At 40.4% G+C, this 23,420-nt stretch overlaps 1 non-coding gene across 1 annotated transcript; it reads left to right on the plus strand.

Moving 5' to 3' along the window:
- Positions 1 to 3,596: 3,596 nt before the first annotated feature.
- LOC143685458 (18S ribosomal RNA) lies at positions 3,597 to 4,554 on the plus strand. The gene has a single exon (XR_013176681.1). It is a non-coding gene; the product is annotated as an 18S ribosomal RNA (ribosomal RNA).
- The last annotated feature ends 18,866 nt before the right edge of the window (positions 4,555 to 23,420 follow it).

Below are 23,420 nucleotides of genomic sequence, written 5' to 3' on the forward strand. Positions count from 1 at the left end.
TAATTTTCTCCACAGAAATCTACTCTTTTTAATTCAAAGAGCAGGAATCTTTAAACATCTGAGTGAAAATGAAGACTGCAGAGGTCAGAGTAAGATACTGGAAATGTGTGTTTCTAAGGATATTAGCAACATTATTGCCAGCCAAGATTTTCAAACATCCAGTTTCCTCAAACTGGAACTGAAGAAATGAGAAATTAAAAGACATTATTTTCACTCTAAGTTGGAATAGAAATTTTGAAGACTTAGCTACAAATATAATATCAATTTGTTACCAATTGGTAGTTAACTATGTGTCTCTCCTGTTCAAAGTCTACAATTGCATGACACCAAATATACATATTGCAAATTCATAACAGGCTGTAAAAGCACTAGAGCATTCAAATAAAAAAATAGCTTAAATTGAAGATAATTATTTTTTTGAAGTACTTACATTTTTAACTGGTTTTAGAAAAGAACTTGGAAGTGTTTATATAAGTAAGGAGCAAATTTGTAATAATGAATTTGGGTTATCACTTAGTTGCAGAAAGGACGCGGGTGCACATTTTTAGAAGAGAACAAAAAGTAGACTTTCTAAATATGCATATTATTTTAAAGTAGTGACATCAAATCACAACATCACATACCAAACAAGAGTGGGGTACCAGGCATTACATGTCAATGATTTTTCAAAGAATTGACAACCATTTCAAACATAATTTTTTTCGATAGCAATCTACCTAAAATATTAGATATTTTCTCACCTAATTAATCAGAATATACTGAGTAGAAGTCACCTTGGCCTTGAGGTTCAGGGTCATTATTTATTGTATTTGAGGGGTTTTGTGTGCTAGCTGGCCCTGTTAGCCAGGTGATCTTGATGACGGGCTGGGATTTCAGCCTCCTTTGCTGCCCATTGTTCCCAGAGAGCCTACAGCCTCCTTCTCACCTTCCTTTTTGCACACCATACCCTACCAATTTAGCAATAATTGAAAGTGGTCAGTGAAAGCCTGATAACCAAGCTGGTTTAATCAGTCAACTTAATTTTACACCCAAACCCAGGTCAACAAGCTCTGAATGAAGCTCTAATAACGACCTCCTCCCCTGCAGTGAGAGCACAACCTTTGCCACATGTCTCTGCTCCTCACCTCAGTTCCCTGCATTCTGCCAAGTCCAGGCTGCACCTTGACCTGGTGGTCAGGTTGTAGGAAAATTGGTTGCGAAATAATAGCAATAACACGTTCTAGTTATTTGTGAGCCTATGATTACTGCGGTCTCTGAGATGTCCCCCAATAAACAGCACCTCTCTTCACCATCCACTTAAAAGTAATTTGAACAATAAAGGAGAGATGGAAGCCATTACCAACTAACCTCAACTGCAATCATGAGATGCAATCAGGCCTGCTGAAGAAACTACAGAAGTGGGAAGACTGGCCCAACCAAATCCGACAGCTCTGAACCTACACAGGACTATGCAATGGAGGTTCGCTCCCAACAGAAATGATGCTGCCCAAAACCTTTCCTAACTTATCTGTCCTGCTTAGCTAATGTTTACATTGAACCTTCTCAGCTTCCCCTTCCAAATAGAACTGCCTCCTTTAAATACCTCAGGTGCAGACAGTTGAGTTGGTCATGCCCACTCCAAGGCACAGTATCATCAAGGGGCCATGCCAGGACCACCACAGGCCAACAGCTCTAATGTGCTACATATGCTTTCTTGAACATGTATGCTACCTTGTGACAAAGTAATGTTGTTTGAGTTTGCATTATTTTCAATTACATAAATTGACATACATAGTTCTCATTTTGCATCTTGCTTTTCTTGCTCTATACCATGTTGCTTTTTTTTTTTTGCTTTTGTTTTGTTTTTTTAGATTTGTCTCTCTTACCATATGTATCAACTCCATTGATTCTAAATGCTACTCAGTGCTCCGGGGCATGCATACATGTTTCACTTGCTCATTCCCACAAATGATGGACATTCCGACTCCTCCACATTCTTGTGCATATCACAGGGTCACAGAGCTATGGGTAACTAATTTTCATTGAGGACTGTCAAACTCACAACTGCCAGTGGATGGAGGTGGTCTAAGGGTACATCGACTGATGACTGGAAAGGCGAACTATGGTGTATAGATACAACCATATTGGGTGGCGTGTTAGTTAGATTCAGTTGTCAACTTGGCCAGGTGAGCATACCTCATCTTGTTGCTGCGGACATAAACCAACGGTACGTGAACCTCATCTGTTGCCAATTACATCTGCAATCGGCTAGGAGGCGTGTCTGCTGCAATGAGTGACGTTTGACTTAATTGGCTGGTGCTTAAATGAGAGAACGCAATGTAGCACAGCCTAGCAGCTTGGCATTCCTCATCTCAGCACCTGCAGCTCAGCCTGGGCCCTTGGAGATGGAGAAAGAAATTACCCCGGGGAAAGTTGTTGGAACCCAGGGGCCTGGAGAGAAGACCAGCAGAGACCATCTTATGCCTTCCACGTAAGAAAGAACCTCAGTGGAAAATAAGCTGCCTTTCCTCTGAAGAACCAACAAAATAAATCCCCTTTTATTAAAAGCCAATCCGTCTCTGGTGTGTTGCATTCCAGCAGCTAGCAAACCAGAACAGGTGGAATACTGGGTGGCTACAGGAAGGAATGAAATCGTGCCTCATGAACTAGAGGAATGAACCTTGAGGACATTATGTTGGGTGAAATAGCCAGAAAGGAAAAGACAAATATTGTATGGTGTCACTAATATAAGCTATAATGAACGATTACTGAGAATTGAATTTGAGAGCAACCTGCTTGAATCGTGTCCCTCTTCTCGCTCTGGGCCCATTATCTGTGGGGGTTTCTAGCCTGAAACTATAACTGGCATCTGGTTCTTTCTTCAGGGCCATCCAATTAGATATCGCCCACACGGTCCCCTTAAATAAGACATCTCGATGGACTAATGTCTAATCAGCCCATGATCACACATAACTGTGGTGTCATACATTTGGTATTTTTTATTTTTTAGGGAGGGGGATTTGCATCGACTCAGCTATGGCCTACAGGAGGCCCCGTCGCAGTCAATTCAATTGTAGCTGGAATTAAATTGAACGTTGGTTCAACTGGCATATTAGATTAAAGGTGTTATTCAGTCAATGGTAACAGGACATATAAATATATACGCAGCTAAAAGCCACAAAAAAAAGAGAAAAAATATATACAAGCCAACCCCCCCACCCCCCTTAAACTCTCAGCACTGCACTTACACAGTTTTACCAAACCCTAAAAATAGAACTAATACAGCAACATCAAGCAAACAACAAGAGAAGTGAACTCAGAACCCAACCTTCCCATTTATTGGTCGGACAAAAATTTTGCCAATACTGACATAGCACTCAAGCTATCGCAGCTTTTCAGTATAGAAAAAGCCTATGTCCTAATAGGGCAACCAACAAACATTTTTCAATTTATTGGTCGGACAAAATTTTTGCCAATACTGACATAGCACTCAAGCTATCGCAGCTTTTTAGTATAGAAAAAGCCTATGTCCTAATAGGGCAACACCAGTTCATGTCGCTTAACCCTAAAGCAAGGCACTGAAAATGCCTAGATGAGTACTGTGTACTCCATAAACACAAAGTCTTGGTCCCGGCCTTTTTATTGATTTTTAGTAGAATTACACATGCAAGCCTCAGCGGCCCAGTGAGGATGCCCTCTAGATCAAAACAGGATCAAAAGGAGCAGATATCAAGCACGCAAAACACAGCAGCTCAAAACATCTTGCTAAACCACGCCCCCATGGGACACAGCAGTGATAAAAATTAAGCAATTAACAAAAGTTTGACTAAGTCATACTAATCTAGGGTTGGTAAATTTCGTGCCAGCAACCGCAGTCATACAATTAACCCAAATCAATAACCTTCGGCGTAAAGAGTGTTTAGGATTTCCATACAAATAAAGTCAAATTATTACTAAGCCGTAAAAAGCACCAGTATAAATAAACCCAACAACGAAAGTGACTTTAGCACATCTGAACACACGACAGCTAGGGCCCAAACTGGGATTAGATACCCCACTATGCCTAGCCATAAACACAAATATTCAAACAACAAGAATATTCACCAGAGTACTACTAGCAATAGCTAAAAACTCAAAGGACTTGGCGGTGCTTCACATCCACCTAGAGGAGCCTGTTCTATAATCGATAAACCCCAATAAACCTCACCACCTCTTGCCAATACAGCCTATATACCGCCATCTCCAGCAAACCCTAAAAAGGAACTACAGTAAGCACAACTATAACCATAAAAACATTAGGTCAAGGTGTAGCCAGTGAGGTTGGAAGAAATGGGCTACATTCCCTGATAATGGAGAACACGAAAGTCTTTATGAAAACGAAACCTGAAGGAGGATTTAGCAGTAAGTCAAAAGTAGAGTGCTTGACTGAACCAGGCCATGAAACACGCACACACCGCCCGTCACCCTCCTCAACCCCACAACACTAAATCTATGATTCATGTTAGCAGACGCCTGATTTTAGAGGAGATAAGTCGTAACAAGGTAAGCATACTGGAAAGTGTGCTTGGAATAACCAAAGTGTAGCTTAAATAAAAGCACCTGGCTTACACCCAGAAGATTTCAACCCATTAGACCACTTTGAACCAAGCCTAGCCCAAACATATCACAACAAAAATTCACCTAAAACCCAAATTAAAACATTCACCAATTATAAAAGTATCGGCGACAGAAATTATAACACACAGGCGCCATAGAGATAGTACCGCAAGGGAAAGATGAAAGAACTATTAACAGTACAGGACAGCAAAGGTCAGCCCTTTTACCTTTTGCATAATGAGTCAACTAGAACACCATTTGCAAAGAAAACTTAAGTAAAAAACCCCGAATCCAGACGATCTACCTACAGACAGTCTAAAGGACCAATTCATCTATGTGGCAAGATAGTGAAATGATCAGTAGGTAGCGGTGAAAAGCCAATCGAGCCTGGTGATAGCGGTTGTCCAGGAAATGAATATAAGTTCAACTTAAAACTTACCCTAAAAGAATGAACAAATAGCCCAAATGTAAGTTTTAAATATAATCAATAGGGGTACAGCCCTATTGATAAAGGAAAACCTTAATTAGAGAGTTTCCACAACACACTTCCATAGTAGGCCTAAGAGCAGCCATCAATAAAGAAAGCGTTCAAGCTTAACAATAAAAACTACAAATACCATTAAACATCAACAACTCCTAAACCACCACTGGACCAATCTATCTTAATAGAAGAGATAATGTTGATATGAGTAACAAGAATACCTTTTTCCATGCACAAGTTTATATCAGACTGAATAATTCGCTGATAGTTAACAACTAAACTAAGCTTATCCATAAAATATCCTGTAGTTACATCCATTGGTAGCCCAACACAGGAGTGCATAACGGAAAGATTAAAAGAAACAAAAGGAACTTGGCAAACACAAACCCCGCCTGTTTACCAAAAACATCACCTCTAGCATTACAATTATTAGAGTCACTGCCTGCCCAGTGACATGCATTCAACGGCCATGGTATTCTGACCGTGCAAAGGTAGCATGATCATTTGTTCCTTAATTAGGGACTAGTATGAAAGGCTTGACGAGGGTTTTACTGTCTCTTGTTTCCAATCAGTGAAATTGACCTCCCCGTGAAGAGGTGGGGATAAGAATATAAGACAAGAAGACCCTGTGGAGCTTAAATTACCAGCCCAATTATATCTCATTAACCCTTCAGGGCCAACATACAATAAACTGGGCTAAAAATTTCGGTTGGGGTGACCTCGGAGTAAAAAAAATCCTCCGAATGATTCATAACCAGACCTAACAAATCAAGTTAGTAATCCATCATTAATTGATCCAAGAAATTGATCAACGGAACAAGTTACCCTAGGGGTAACAGCGCAATCCTATTTTAGAGTCCATATCGACAATAGGGTTTATGACCTCGATGTTGGATCAGGACATCCAAATGGCGCAACAGCTATTATTGGTTTGTTTGTTCAACGATTAAAGTCCTATGTGATCTGAGTTCAGACTGGAGCAATCCGGGTCGGTTTCTATCTATATACTTATCTCCCCCAGTACGAAAGGACCAGAGAGATAGGACCAACTTGAACCAAGAGCCTTAGGACAAAATAGATGAAATCATCTAAATCTAGTTAACTAGGCAAAAATCAACCCGATACAAGGGTTTGTTAAGGTGGCAGAGCCCGGTGAATGCATAAAACTTAAACCTTTATCCCCAGAGGTTCAACTCCTCTTCTTAACACATGTTTATAACCAATATTGCATGCCTAATCATCCCAGTCCTATTAGCAATAGCATTCCTAACACTAGTTGAACGAAAAACTTTAGGATATATGCAACTACGCAAAGGACCAAACATTGTAGGCCCACACAGCTTATTACAACCATTCACAGATGCTGTAAAGCTATTCACTAAAGAACCCCTCCGCCCACTAACATCGTCAAAATTATTATTCACAGTAGCACCAACACTAGCACTGACACTAGCACTAACTATGTGAGTCCCACTCCCAATACCCTACTCACTTATTAACCTAAATCTAGGGGTACTCTTCATTCTAGCAATTTCAAGCTTAGCCATATACTCCATCCTATGATCAGGCTGAGCATCAAACTCAAAATATGCCCTGATCGGAGCTCTCCGAGCAGTAGCACAAACCGTGTCCTACGAAGTAACTCTGGCTATTATCCTCCTATCTGTCCTGCTAATATCAGGATCATTTACACTAACAAGCCTAATTACAACACAAGAACAAGTATGATTAATCATCCCAGCATGACCGCTTGCCATGATGTGGTTCATCTCAACATTAGCTGAAACTAACCGAGCCCCATTTGACCTAACAGAAGGAGAATCGGAGCTAGTATCAGGATTCAACGTAGAATATGCAGCAGGACCTTTCACCCTATTCTTCTTAGCTGAGTACACTAATATCATAATAATAAATGCTCTTACAACACTTCTGTTCCTAGGAGCACTCCACACTCCACTCGTCCCAGAGGTCTACACAGCCAATTTTGTACTAAAAACACTAGTACTAACGGTTATATTCCTATGAATCCAAGCATCATACCCATGATTCCGCTACAACCAACTAATGCACCTACTATGAAAAAACTTCTTACCTCTTACACTAGCAATGTTAATATGACACATATCATCACCCATATCACTAGCAAGTATCCTCCCACAAACATAAGAAATATGTCTGACAAAAGAGTTACTTTGATAGAGTAAAACATAGAGGCTACAATCCTCTTATTTCTAGAAATATAGGGGTCGAACCTACTCCTGAGAAATCAAACTTCTCTGTGCTTCCATTCTTATACCACATTCTACCAGTAAGGTCAGCTAATTAAGCTATCGGGCCCATACCCTGAAAATGTTGGTTTATACCCTTCCCATACTAAATTAACCCCATAGTCCTAACAATAATTATCGCAACCCTGCTCTCGGGCACTATAATCACAATACTTAGCTCCCACTGACTTCTGATCTGAATAGGCCTGGAGCTGAATATATTCGCTATAATTCCCATCTTACTAACAAAAGCAAACCCACGATCAACTGAAGCCGCCACAAAATACATTGTAGTACAGACAACAGCATCAATACTCCTCATACTAGCAGTGCTCATTAACCTAATTAATTCAGGCCAGTGAACCATTATAAAAGCACACAACCAACTAGCACTATCAATCATAACCATCTCACTGGCTATAAAACTAGGACTATCCCCATTCCACTTCTGGCTTCCAGAAGTATGCCAAGGAGTACCACTCATTCAAGGAATAATCCTACTGACATGACAAAAACTAGCACCGATTACAATTATATACCAAAACTCCCCATACATCAACACCACACTAGTCCTTACTATGGCTACCCTCTCAATTATGATTGGGGGGTGGGGTGGCCTTAATCAAACACAACTACGCAAGGTCATAGCTTATTCATCAATTGCACACATAGGATGAATAACCACAATCATTATATTCAACCCAACCCTAACCATATTAAACCTCATTGTATACCTAATTATAACAATCCCAATGTTTATGCTATTATCTTATCACTCAGCAACTACAATCCTAGCACTATCACACATATGAAACAACACCCCATTAATAACCACTTTACTAACACTAGTCCTAATGTCCCTAGGAGGGCTACCTCCCCTATCCAGATTTCTGCCAAAATGAATAATTATTCAAGAAATAACAAAAAATAGTCTTCTAATAATGCCTACACTCATGGCAATTTTAGCCCTATTAAACCTATTCTTCTATATGCGCCTAATCTACTCATCATCTCTAACAATATTCCCATCCAATAATAACATAAAAATAAAATGGCAACTCAAACCACAAATAACTATACCCACAATACCTACCCTAATTACTCTATTGATCCTCATCATCCCAATATCACCAATACTAACGACACTGGGCTAGAGGCTTAGGTTAGCTAAGACCAAGAGCCTTCAAAGCTCTAAGCAAGTATTAAACTACTTAGCCCCCGAACTAAGGACTGCAAGACCTCATCTCACATCACCTGAATACAACTCAAGCACTTTAATTAAGCTAAGTCCTCCCTAGACTGGTGGGTTTCAATCCCAGGAAACTTTAGTTAACAGCTAAATACGCTAATCAACTGGCTTCAATCTACCCCTCCCACCTTTATCTTTCAGAAAAGTCCTGGCAGGCCCAACCTGCTACTCTGAATTTGCAATTCAGCATGAACCGTTCACCACAAGACTTTTGGTAAAAAGAGGCACCACGCCTCTGTGTTTAGATTTACAGTCTAATGCTTCAACTCAGCCATTTTACCTATGTTCATCTCACGTTGACTATTCTCAACAAACCATAAAGATATCGGCACTCTATACTTATTATTTGGTGCTTGAGCCGGGATAGTTGGCACAGGCCTAAGCATCCTCATCCGTGCAGAGCTTGGGCAAACTGGCACCCTTCTAGGAGACGACCAGATCTACAACGTCATTGTAACTGCACACGCATTTGTAATAATTTTCTTTATAGTTATGCCTATTATAATTGGAGGCTTCAGCAACTGACTTGTCTCCCTAATAATCGGTGCCCCAGATATAGCCTTCCGACGTATAAACAACATAAGTTTTTGACTCCTCCCACCATCATTCCTCCTGCTACTAGCATCCTCCATAGTAGAAGCAGGGGCAGGTACGGACTGAACAGTCTATCCCCCATTAGCAGGAAATCTAGCGCATGCAGGAGCATCCGTAGATCCAACTATCTTCTCACTCCACCTAGCAGGTATCTCTTCAATCCTAGGCGCAATCAACTTCATCACCACTATTATTAACATAAAACCCCCCACAATAAATCAATATCAAACCCCACTATTTGTATGATCAGTCCTAGTAACAGCAGTACTTCTTCTACTATCACTCCCTGTTTTAGCTGCTGGGATTACCATACTTCTAACAGACCACAACCTAAATACAACATTCTTCCACCCTGCCGGGGGTGGAGATCCAATCCTATACCAACACCTATTCTGATTCTTTGGCCACCCAGAAGTCTACATCCTAATTCTTCCCGGATTTGGCATAATCTCACACATTGTTACATACTACTCTGGAAAAAAAGAACCATTTGGATATATAGGCATAGTATGGGCCATAATGTCCATTGGATTCTTGGGCTTCATCGTTTGAGCACATCACATGTTTACAGTCGGCATAGACGTAGACACACGAGCATACTTCACATCAGCAACAATAATTATCGCAATCCCAACAGGAGTAAAAGTATTTAGCTGACTGGCTACCCTTCACGGAGGAAACATTAAATGATCACCAGCCATACTATGGGCTCTAAGTTTCATTTTCCTGTTCACAGTAGGAGAACTAACCAGTATTGTCCTAGCAAACTCCTCACTTGATATTGTACTACACGACACATACTGCGTAGTAGCCCACTTCCACTATGTACTATCAACAGGCGCAGTATTTGCAATTATAGGAGGATTTGTCCACTGATTTCCACTATTCTCAGGCTACACATTAGATGACACTTGAGCAAAAGTACACTTTGTAATCATATTTGTGGGGGTCAACTTGACATTTTTCCCTCAACATTTCCTAGGGTTATCCGGCATGCCACGACGCTACTGTAACTACCCAGATGAATATACCATATGAAACACAATATCATCAATAGGATCATTTATCTCACTAACAGCTGTAATCATCATAATCTTCATAATCTGAGAAGGCTTCGCCTCAAAACGTGAAGTCTCAACAGTAGAACTAATAGCAACTAACACTGAGTGACTACACGGCTGCCCTCCCCCATACCATACATTTCAAGAACCTGCCTTCGTAAAAAACTAACACCAAGAAAGGAAGGAATCGAACGCCCTAAAGTAAGTATCAAGCCAACTTCACATCCAATGTGGCTTTCTTTATATGAGGAGTTAATAAAAACATTATATGACTTCATCAAAGTCAAATTATAGGCTCAAACCCTTTACTCCTCTATGGCCTACCCACTACAACTAGGATTTCAAGATGCCACATCCCCAATCATAGAAGAACTTCTCCACTTCCACGATCACACACTAATAATTGTGTTTCTAATCAGCACGCTAGTGTTATATATCATCACACTAATACTAACAACCAAACTCACCCACACAAGCACTATAGACGCTCAAGAAGTGGAGACAGTATGAACCATCCTACCAGCCATCATTCTTATTTTAACCACACTACCCTCGCTGCGAATCCTATACATAATAGATGAAATTGACAACCCGTTATTAACTGTAAAAACAATAGGACACCAGTGGTACTGAAGCTATGAATATACCGACTATGAAGACCTGGGGTTTGACTCATACATAATCCCAACAACAGACCTAAAACCCGGTGAACTACGACTATTAGAAGTTGACAACCGAGTTGTCCTGCCAATAGAACTCACAATCCACATGCTAATCTCGTCAGAAGATATACTCCACTCATGAGCAGTACCATCCCTGGGCCTAAACACCGACGCCATCCCAGGACGTCTAAACCAAGCCACACTCATAGCCACACGACCTGGACTCTACTATGGACAATGCTCAGAAATTTGCGGATCTAACCACAGCTTTATACCCATTGTCCTCGAACTAGTGCCGCTAAAATACTTTCAGACCTGATCTATGTCACTACTCTAGATCACTAAAGAAGCTAAAATCAGCATTAACCTTTTAAGTTAAAGACTGGGACCTAACCTCCCCTAATGACATGCCACAACTAGACACATCGACATGATTAATCACAATCACATCCATAATTCTAACATTATTTATTCTAATGCAGCTAAAATTCACAAAACACTACTTTTACTCAACACCAATACCTGATACACCAAGCTCAACCAAACAACTAACCCCTTGAGAAACAAAATGAACGAAAATTTATTTGCCTCCTTCATCTCTCCTACCATAATAGGACTCCCTATTGTCATATTAATCATTACATTCCCAGCCATCCTCTTCCCAGCCCCAAACCGCCTAATCAACAACCGCATAGTCTCCATACAACAATGACTGACCAACCTTGTACTAAAACAAATAATAATGATTCATAATCCAAAAGGACGAACCTGAGCACTAATACTGATTTCACTCATCATATTTATTGGTTCAACAAACCTACTAGGCCTCCTACCACATTCATTCACCCCTACAACCCAGCTATCTAAAAACCTCGGAATAGCCATCCCACTATGAGCTGGAATAGTGATCATAGGGTTCCGCCACAAAGCCAAAGCATCACTGGCACACCTCCTGCCACAAGGAACTCCCCTATCACTAATTCCGATACTAATTATCATTGAAACAATTAGCCTATTTATTCAACCAACTGCCCTAGCAGTACGACTGACCGCTAACATCACAGCAGGCCACTATTAATACACCTAATCGGAGGAGCAACACTAGCACTAATATCTATCAGCCCTACAACAGCACTAATTACATTTATTATTCTAGTCCTCCTGACCATGCTTGAATTCGCAGTAGCCCTTATCCAAGCATACGTCTTCACTCTCCTAGTTAGCCTATACTTACATGACAACACCTAATGACACACCAAACACACGCCTACCACATAGTTAATCCAAGCCCCTGGCCACTCACAGGAGCTCTGTCAGCGCTTCTAATAACCTCAGGGTTAGCAATATGATTTCATTTTAATTCTCTAACCCTCCTTGTGCTAGGACTATTAACCAACTTCCTAACAATATATCAATGATGACGAGACGTAATCCGAGAAAGTACCTTCCAAGGCCACCATACATCAACAGTACAAAAAGGCCTACGCTACGGAATAATCCTCTTCATCATCTCAGAAGTATTCTTCTTCGCAGGATTCTTCTGAGCCTTTTACCACTCAAGCCTCGCCCCAACCCCCGAACTAGGCGGATGTTGACCTCCCACTGGGATTTTAGCACTCAACCCATTAGAAGTACCACTACTAAACACAGCTGTACTACTAGCCTCAGGAGTGTCCATCACATGGGCCCACGACAGCATTATAGAAGGAAATCGCATACACATGTTACAAGCACTCTTTATCACTATTTCACTAGGCGTATACTTCACCCTACTACAAGCATCAGAATACTTCGAAGCCCCCTTTACAATCTCTGACGGGGTGTATGGATCAACCTTCTTCATAGCCACCGGATTCCACGGGCTGCACGTGATTATCGGCTCATCATTCCTAATCATATGTTTTTTCCGCCAATTAAAATTTCATTTTACATCAAATCACCACTTCAGTTTTGAAGCTGCGGCCTGATATTGACACTTCGTAGATGTAGTCTGACTGTTCCTTTATGTATCAATCTATTGATGAGGATCTTGCCCTTTTAGTAACAATAAGTACAGCTGACTTCCAATTAGCAAGCTCCAGATAGACCTGGAAAAGGGCAATTAATATAATATTTACCCTATTAACTAACACCACCCTAGCTCTGCTACTAGTAACCATTGTATTCTGGCTACCACAACTCAACAATTATTCAGAAAAATCAAGCCCATATGAATGTGGATTTGACCCAATAGGGTCAGCCCGACTTCCATTCTCAATAAAATTCTTCTTAATTGCAATTACTTTCTTACTATTCGACCTAGAAATTGCCCTACTATTGCCCCTCCCCTGGGCAACACAAACCAACCAACTTGAACTAGTACTAGTTACAGCCTTATTCTTAATTTCCTTACTAGGACTGGGCTTAGCCTATGAATGAATCCAGAAAGGACTAGAATGGACAGAATACGATAATTAGTTTAAATTAAAACAAATGATTTTGACTCATTAAACCATGATCCAACACATGATTATCATATGTCATCAATTTACATAAACATTCTACTAGCATTTACAGTAGCACTGCTCGGACTTTTAATATACTGATCCCACCTGATATCATCACTACTGTGCCTGGAAGGAATAATATTATCACTATTTGTCCTAAGCACAATAACTACCCTAAACACATGCTTCACCCTATCAAGCATAATGCCAGTAATACTGATAGTCTTTGCAGCATGTGAAGCTGCTGTAGGACTAGCCCTCTTAGTCACAGTATCAAATGCATATGGCCTAGACTACGTACAAAACCTTAATCTCCTACAATGCTAAAACTAATCATCCCAACTATCATACTACTACCACTAACCTGACTTTCAAAAAAAGAAATACTATGGATCAACTCAACCACCCATAGCCTACTAATCAGCTTAATTGGCCTACACTTATTTTATCAACCATTCAACCTAAGCCTAAACTTCTCCACCACCTTCTTCGCAGACCCACTATCAACCCCATTACTAGCACTAACCATATGACTACTGCCCTTAATATTACTAGCAAGTCAATCCCACCTGTCTAAAGAAACAGTTACATGAAAAAAACTCTATTTCAATACTAATCATACTTCAAATACTTCTAATTATAACCTTTACAGCCACAGAACTACTTCTATTCTACATCCTATTTGAAGCAACATTAATCCCTACCCTTATCATCATCACCCAATGAGAAAATCAAACAGAACGACTAAATGCAGGAATTTACTTCCTATTTTATACACTCCTAGGCTCACTGCCCCTTCTAGTAGCACTAATTTATACCCAAAATAATACAGCCTCACTAAACTTCTTAATAATAAAATATTTGACCCAACTACTATCAGCACATTGAGCCTCAAATTTTCTATGACTAGCATGTATTATAGCATTCATAGTTAAAATACCACTCTATGGTCTCCATCTGTGACTTCCAAAAGCCCACGTCGAAGCACCAATCGCAGGATCTATAGTCCTGGCAGCCATCTTACTAAAACTAGGAGGCTATGGAATACTATGCATAACTGTGATACTCGACCCACTTACAGAATACATAGCCTACCCATTTATCATACTATCTCTATGAGGCATAATTATAACGAGCTCGATCTGCCTTCGTCAAACAGACTTAAAGTCCTTAATCACCTACTCATCAGTGAGCCATATGGCACTAGTAATCATAGCTATCATAATTCAAACCCCATTATGCTTCATAGGAGCCTCCGCACTAATAATCACCCACGGACTGACATCCTCCATACTATTCTGCTTAGCCAACACAAATTACGAACGAATTCACAGTCGCACTGTAATCCTGGCACGAGGCCTTCAAACAATCATTCCCCTAATAGCCTCCTGATGACTTTTAGCAAGTCTAACAAACCTAGCCCTCCCCCATCAATTAATTTAATCGGGGGGGGGCTATTCATAATAATCCCATCATTCACATGATCAAATTTTACAAAGCTACTAATAGGCCTAAATGTAGTGATCACAGCCCTATACTCACTTTATATACTAATCATAACACAACGAGGAAAACCAACATCACATGCCCACATGATCAAACCAACTTTCACACGAGAAAACAGCCTTATACTAATACACCTCCTACCACTAGTCTTGCTATCAATTCACCCAAAACTAATTCTCGGCCTATCCTCTGCGGATATAGTTTACACAAAACGCTAGATTGTGAATCTAGAAACAGAACATAAAAACTCTTATCCACCAAGAAAGGCCAATGCAAGAACTGCTAACTCCTGCACCCATTCATAAAAGATGGCTTTCTTACTTTTATAGGATAGAAGTAATCCCTTGGTCTTAGGAACCAAAAAATTGGTGCAACTCCAAATAAAAGTAATAAATGTATTCACACTACTTACTATAACCACCATTATAATCTTAATACTCCCAATCATAACACCCATTACAGCAAACAACAAAACAACATACCCCTACCATGTAAAAACCTCGATCATATATGCTTTCATAACCAGCATAATCCCAGCCATCATGTTTATAATATCAAACCAAGAAATCATTATCTCAAACTGACACTGAATTACAGTACAAACAATAAAACTCTCTATAAGCTTTAAAATAGACTACTTCTCCCTAATATTCGTCCCCGTCGCACTTTTCGTGACATGATCAATTATAGAATTTTCCATATGATACATGCACTCAGACCCATACATTAACCAATTTTTTAAGTATCTCCTACTATTCCTCATCACAATAATCATCTTAGTAACCGCCAACAACCTTTTCCAACTATTTATCGCTGAGAAGGAGTTGGCATTATATCATTTTTACTGATCGGATGATGGTATGGGCGAGCTGATGCCAACACCGCAGCCCTGCAAGCAGTCCTATACAATCGAATCGGGGACATTGGTCTCATTATAGCCTTAGCTTGATTTATACTCAACTCTAACTTATGAGACATACAACAGATCTTCATACTCAGTCCCAACATAACTCCCATTCCACTAATAGGACTACTCCTAGCCGCCATGGGAAAATCAGCCCAATTCGGACTACATCCATGACTCCCATCAAGGGATAGAAAGTGGACAGAGATTGGGTAATCAATGACTAAACAGTCCAGAATGTTCAATAATGATCATTGTAAAGGTTTCTGAATTGAAAGCTCTCTCGGTAGTCACATTTATTCTTGAGTTTTAACTGCTTTTTCTAAATTCTGAGGTGCTGTGCTCTTTGTCTATTACCTGGTGTGTCCATTTGAAGCTATTGTATACCCCAGAAAAGCCATGTCCTTAATCCTATTCAATATTGCTGGACGGGACCTTTCTGTTTGTTCCATGGAGTTGGGACCCACCCAATTGTGGGTGGTAAGTTTTGACCAGGTGGTTCCATGGAGATGTGTCTCCACCCATTCAAGGAGGGGGTGCTTACTGTAGCCCTTTAAGGGGAAACATCTTTACTTTTTCTTTCTTCTTCTTTTTTATTTTTTTTGCATGAGCAAGCACCAGGAAACGAACCTGGGTCTCAGGCAGCTTCAAGGAGCAGGAAAGAACTCTGACTGCTGAGCCACTGTGGCCTCCCCAAGAGGGAAACACTTTGAAAAAAACTTCATAGCCACCAGAATCAACAGAGCCAACAGAATGGAGAGAGCCCCAAGGAAAGCCATTGAAGATTCCTGGAGAGAAAGCTTGCAGACATTGCCATGTGCCTTGCCAGCTGAAAGAGAAACCCTGAATATCATCAGCCTTCTTGAACCAAGGTATCTTTCTATGGATGCCTTAATCTGAACATTTTCATGGCCTTAGAACTGTTAACTTGCAACTTAATAAATTCTGCTTTTTAAAAGGCATTCCATTTCTGGTATATCGTATTCTGGAAGCTTGCAAACTAGAATAGATTTTGGTACCAGGAGTGTGTGCTGTTGGAATGGCTTCTTAAATGGATAAGGGGAAGATTTTGGAAAAGAGTTGTGAGGAGGTTGACAGAGAAGGCCTAGAATGCTTTGAAGAAACTGTTCATAGAAATGTGGACTCTAAAGACACCTTCGATGAGGCTCTAGAGAGAGATGAGGTGTTTGTTATTGCAAACTGGAAGGAAAGTGATCCTTGTTTTAAAATGGCAGATAATCTGGCAAAACTGAGTAGTGGCTTTGGCTGGAAGGCAGATTTTTAAAGTCATGAACTTGGATATTTAGCAGAAGAAATTTCCAAACTAAATGTGGAAAATGCAGTCTAACTGCTCCTTGAAGCTTATAGCAAAATGAGAGGAAAGAGATAACTTTAGAATTGAACTCTTGGGTTCAAAGAAAACAGAAATTGATGGTCTGGAAAACTCTGGGCTTCTAGAAAGTAAGACCCCAATGAATAGGGCCCCATGTGAGGATTTAAGCAAAGGACAAGTGAGGATTTGAAATGGAGTTATCCAGGGAGGACTTGTGGAAAGTCCTTTTGTCTGATGGGCATGATCCCACCTTATTGCATAGGAAACCAACAGAAGTGTTGTGGGATATGTGTAAATGGCACCACTGCCAGTTTGGACTAAGAGGGGCAGAAAAGGGACATATTGGAAGAAAAATAACTTCAGATGCAGGAAACTAAGGTTTGAAGTCAAGAAACCATAGGCCAGGAGAGTGGACCCATCAAAGCACTTGGAGAGGGTGAGTTAGCCCTGAAGGCAGAGGATGGGCCTTCCACCTTGTTGTAGTGAAAGAGTTGTGCCACCTCAGGCCTTGGAGAGGGTGGAGCATGTTCCCTGGGGATTGGGGAAAGCCTGAATGCCACCACAAGGAGGGGTTGAGTGTGTGCCTAGGAGATGGCAGAGAGCCCAGATGCAGCCCCAATGCTTAGAGAAAGTGGACTCTAGAAAAATGCGGTGTCCCCAGTGTCCCCCAAGGTTGCATTTGGACAGAGCTGGGCCACCATATAAGCCCTTAGAAAGGGTGGGACTGCCACTTTCCAAAGTGCCCATGATAAATGACTCTCAGACTTTTAAATCTAATGTTGTTTGCCCTGCAGGTTTTCAGAACTGTTTGGGTCCTGTGACCCTGTGCTCCTTCCAATTCCTCCTAATGGAAATATGAATATGTATCCTGTGACTGTTCCTCCTTTGCATACTGGCAGCAGATAACTTATTCTGAGTTTTACAGGTCCAGAGCTAGTAAAGAATTTTGCCCTAGGACATACCATGGTTGTAGCTGACTTTGAGATTTTGTACTGTTTTTGACTTTAAAATTTGTATTGTTACTGAAATGGTTTAAGGCTTTGTGATATCGTGATGGAATGATGTGTTTTGCATTTGGAAAAAACACGTCTTTTGGGGACCCAAAGGGTGGAATGTGCTGATTTGAAGCTGTTGCATACCCCAGAAAAGCCATGTCATTTTATCCTCATTCAATATTGCTGGATGGGACCTTTCTGATTGTTTCCATGGAGATGTGACTTACCCAATTGTGGGTGGTAACTTTTGATCAGATGGTGTTCTAGTTTGCAAGCTGCTGGAATGTGAGATACCAGAAACAGAATGGCTTTTAAAAGGGGGATTTTATTAAGTTGCAAATTTATAGTTCTAAAGCCATTAAAATGTCCAAATTAAAGCAAGGATATAGAAATGTCCAATCTAAGGCATCCAGGGAAAGATATTCTGGTTCAAGAAGGCTAATGACATTCAGGGTTTCTCTCTCAGCTCTTATACCACAGTATGCCAAACCCCAAGCAGCAGTATTCCTGAAAACCCTTAAGAAAACCCTGGGTTCTATCTAAGACTCTTTAAAAGTTTCAGTTAGTAAGTTTATTTTTTCAGAAACTTGAGGTCTCCAAATTGTTCCTATGCCAGATAAACCCTGAAACCCAGAAGTACCAGTCTCTCCAAGACCATCATCTAATCTCATTCCTCAACCCCATAAAGTCAATATCCCTCACCAGCATGAAGAAGTTAGAGTGGCCATTGCGCAGGTATCCCTGAAGATTGAGAGAATGACCAAATGAGAGGGAGGAGGCATGATGGAGAAATTAGGATTCAACAAATGACTGACTACCGACTCATTACATAGCTATTTCTGTTTAGTTTCTAGTGTATTCAAACAGCCAGAAGGAAATCCCTGAAACCACTGAAATATAATCCAGTAGCCTTGATTCTTGAAGATGATTGTATAACTTTATTGCTCTTACGATGTGACCATGTGATTGTAAAAACCTTGTGACTGACACTCCCTTTATCCAGTGTATGGGTACATGAATAATAAAATAAGACATGTATTAAAGTAATAATAAGTCAGGAATATGGGGAAAATAACTCTACATAAGCTATGCACAATATTTATAGTACTACTTTAATAACCTTTCATCAGTTGTATCAAATGTAACCACTGTTAAAAAAAAGTAGAATTACAAAAAATGTGTTGTCAATTGTAACAAACTTTCGACACCAATGCAAGTGTTGGTGGTAGGGTGTCGTATGGGAATCCTGTATTTCACGCATGATTGTTCTGTAGATCCACAACTTCTCTAATAAAAAAAATTAATTAAAAAAATCTCCTTTAGAAAGTTTGAGAAGGCACTTGAGAGGAGGGAGGGTTTGGGAGAGGAGGAGAGCAGAGAACCTGGCATCATACTACCTGACTCTCAACAGCAGTTTTGCTAACAAAGTATGAGGTCTTCTGAATTCTAAATACCCTGTCTCAGTTTCCTGATTCTATGTTCTCTATTCAAATAAAGATTCTTAACTAAGAGAATTGTTGTCTGAATGCTAACTTTTAAATTTAACTCCATAAAAGGCTCTCTGTTTATTTAGAAACCTCTAAGAAAGATCATTCAACTTCTCGATTGCAAGATTTTGATCTCTAGTTGTTGCTGTTGTGTATGTGTGCGTGTGTGTGTGTGTGTGTGTGTGTGACCTAAGATCTACTCCATTTGGTCTGGAGTCATGATTTTTTTAAAATCATAGCACAAATACTAAGATTTTCAGAGGAAATGGAAAATATCCTTTTTGAAAAAGCAGAGCCTTTCTCCTGTGAAACAAACTGCAATTCAGTCCTTCATGTTTTTAACTAAATTAGGACCTTTTCTTGGGATAAAATTTGTGAAGGTAGAAGATAAAAGGTTTTAGAAAAGAAAAGTGAATAGTAGTTTTTTAATTGAGAGGAGTAAACACCATTTCCTACTCATCAACATCAGGACTTTTATTGTAAACTTTATTTAGTTTCTGGCATTCAAGAGATTTATCAGGGTAAGAACTGGCAAATCTGTCCAGACTTTACAAAGATGTTTGCATGCATACACATTACAATGCCACGTGTACATGTATAAATGCATTTTTTTTTTGGTATGCTGCATGATGGGGTCACATTTTCATTATTTTTCCATGTGAGTATCCCATTATTGCAGCATTATTTGTTGAATTTTGTCTGTTTGCTTTTTGGGAAGTGCATGGCCCGGGAATCAAACCCGGGTCTCCCATATGGCAGGCGAGAATTCTACCACAGAACTACCTTTGCACGCCCCTAAATGCATGTTTATATAATTGCCTGAACCTCCAGCAGTACTGACAGAAGTAAAGACTGAATATTTTTGAAAGTTGTCCCACAAGTGTACAATGACTCCAGCAAATTTTCTGAGGAGATGGAGGATAGAGTCAGGTTTTTATGAATCCAACAAACCTAGGCAAAATTGTATATGGAGATTTGACTACTCTGAGAAGTATTATAGAGGCTCTTAAAATGAAGAAGGGAGAAAGTGCACACTGGCTTGCAACTCTGAACACTTCTGTTCCATTCCTAGGTTGGTCACTTATTAGCAGAGTCTAAGAGCAAATCACTTAACCTCTTTGCATCATTTATTGAGCAGAAAATGGGATAAAAAATTTCTTCCAAACCTTCAAAGCCTGCTGCAAACATCAATGTAAAAAGAAATAAAACAAAATAGAATTACCAAGGCTAAGAGATTCAAAATGGAATCAGAAGTTCATTCAGGAAGTTACTCTTTTGCACATCTCAGCCTGAAATCACAAACTGCCAAAGTATGCAAAGTAACTTTTTTCCTCAAAACCCGTCTTTAGGGCACAATAAGAAAATCACAGACAAAGAAATCAGTGAGCTATCCAACCTGAAGAACATTTGAAGCACCCCAAATAGCCACCAATCACAAACAATTGATGTAATCTTTTTCTTTAAAAAACCCTTACCTAGACGCACTGAGACAGGAAACAATTTTGGTTGCTACCTGAACCTGTGCTTCCTGAATTGCAATTCTAAGACCCCAAATAAATGCCTTTATTGCCTTGCAGTTTAGTTTGTAATTTCTTGATTAATATCACATGCAAAAGCTTGGACTTGGCCCTTGAAGGCATAAGGTGGCTGTGCCACATTGCACTTTCCCCTAGGAAGAGGGCCTACCTTATTAGGGAAACACTGTGTTCTCCAGTCTTAAGGAGATCACCAAAAGGCAGCCAGAGATAGGCCCTTTGTCCCTTGGATGACACATATAATTGTAATTTCTTTATGCCTCTTGTGCCCACTGCTGATGCCAACAAGAAAGAGAAGGTGGTATGTAACTCCATGCCACTGGCCAAAATAATAGCTGTTTTCACCATCCTCTTCTCTGTATACACTGGGTAGGGACTGTTGTGAAGGGCAGTCCCTGTGAGATGGAAATCATAAAGCTACCGCCCTGAAGAAATGGATTGGCATTTGGGACAGGAAGTGCATTTGCCCACCCCCCACCCCCTCTCCCCTAGTATACAGGTCAGGACGGCTGGGCAGGGAGGGACAACATGGAAGGGACTTGAGAAAGCACATACAGGAGAGCCCAGGCACCTCTGCAGAGGGCTTCCTGCTGTGGCATTTTATCTATTTGCCTAAAAAAAAAAAACAAAAAAAAGACATCTGCTTATCTTGCAGACTGATGGCTACAATTGTTTTTGTTTCCATCATATAATGAAGTCAAATCGTGTATAGGGAGGTAGAGAGAAGGAAAGATAATTCAAATCAGAACCTAATCTCTCAGCAGACAGGCAGAGGCTAAGAGGAAAGGCCCACGCTTTTGAATGAGAAGCCTGCCTTTGCTCCATGCTTTACAATTTCCTGCACTCTGTGGGCCCTGGGTGTTTTCACGGGTATTCTGTTCCCACCCATCCCTGTCACAGGTATCTGACAGTCTTCAGTCTCAGTCTTCCAGGCTGGATATCAGGGTGGCACATGGGAGTGGAGTTCCTTCTCCCTGAAGGTTTTTTGGTGGGGAGACTAGAAGAGGGTTACTGTTTAAACTGATCAAAGGCAGTGGGGTCTTTGCCCAATGTATTCAAATGACCAATTCCAGAGACACTAGGGTTTCAAAGAGAGAAAGAGTATATTACTAAGGGTAAAACATGAGATTAGATGACCTAGGAGCCTGAAAACCTGTCTCTCTGATCTGCAGTAACTCTGATAGTTTTATAAAATCAAAAGATGAGCAGGTTTTAGGACAATTAGCACAATGGCTCTAGGTGATGTAATTAGCAGTGATCTGATTACTGCATAGAAGCAGATTGATTACGTCCTTAGTCCCAGAACATATGTAAGAAAATGGCAGCATTAATATGACAATGAGTTTTAGTATTACAATGATGTATAGGTGACTTGCAGGTTAAAGTTTAAACTACTGGTCAGGCTGCCCAATTTTGTTTAGATGCAGCTTTATCTAGCAGGACAGTTTAGGAACTGGGGAGGGTTAGTTCTGGTCTGATTCAAGTTCCTTCATTAATAAGCATTACGGGCTGTCTTTTGTGATCACAAGACTCCAAAATTGAAAAACAGGATTAAGGGGTACAAGTGGGGCCAATCACAAGGTTTTAATAATCACGATAAAGGCTATTATATAATTATACCATCATTATCAGAGATCAAGGCAGATGGGCTACAGTTCAGCAACCTCAGGCATTTCCCTTTCACCATTTTGCCATATGGGAAAGTAAGAAAACCACCTACATAACAATTCAGTAATTATAATTATTTGTTAATTCTTAACCCTTGGTCACAATGTTTTAAGCTCTACTAATGGTTTCCAGAGCCCCCTATCCTCATCTCTCCATTCTGTTCCTCTTGGCAAAATCACCTCTACTTCCACAGGGGTGCATACAAGAATCAGCTCAGCATCCTGATGGCCAAACTGGAATCCAGTCCAACCTCCTATTTGTTGAGATAAGCTGAGGCCCAAAGAGGTTAAGGGATTGCCCAAAGTCACAGAGTTTATGGAGCGAGAATAGAACCCCATTTTCTGATTCCCAGTCCAGAGTCTTCCATAGCCCATGAGTATAACAGATGGGGGAGGGGAGAGGTTGGTGCAGGGGCTGCTCAGCACTCCTGCTTCCTTCCTTTTGGCATCCCTACTTTGACCACACTTGTCTTGATCTCACAGTGATCACAGCCTAAAGGCCTAAAGGCCAATCTCAGCCTCTTCAACTAGCCAGCCCCATATTGATTCTATCTTTTCATTCTAGGCTCAGATAGAGCAGAGGGGAAAGGGTAAGGCAGGGAGTCCATTAGCACCAAG

The sequence above is a fragment of the Tamandua tetradactyla genome, chromosome 5 (assembly GCF_023851605.1).
Source record: "Tamandua tetradactyla isolate mTamTet1 chromosome 5, mTamTet1.pri, whole genome shotgun sequence".
In the NCBI taxonomy this organism is placed as follows: Eukaryota; Metazoa; Chordata; class Mammalia; order Pilosa; family Myrmecophagidae; genus Tamandua; species Tamandua tetradactyla.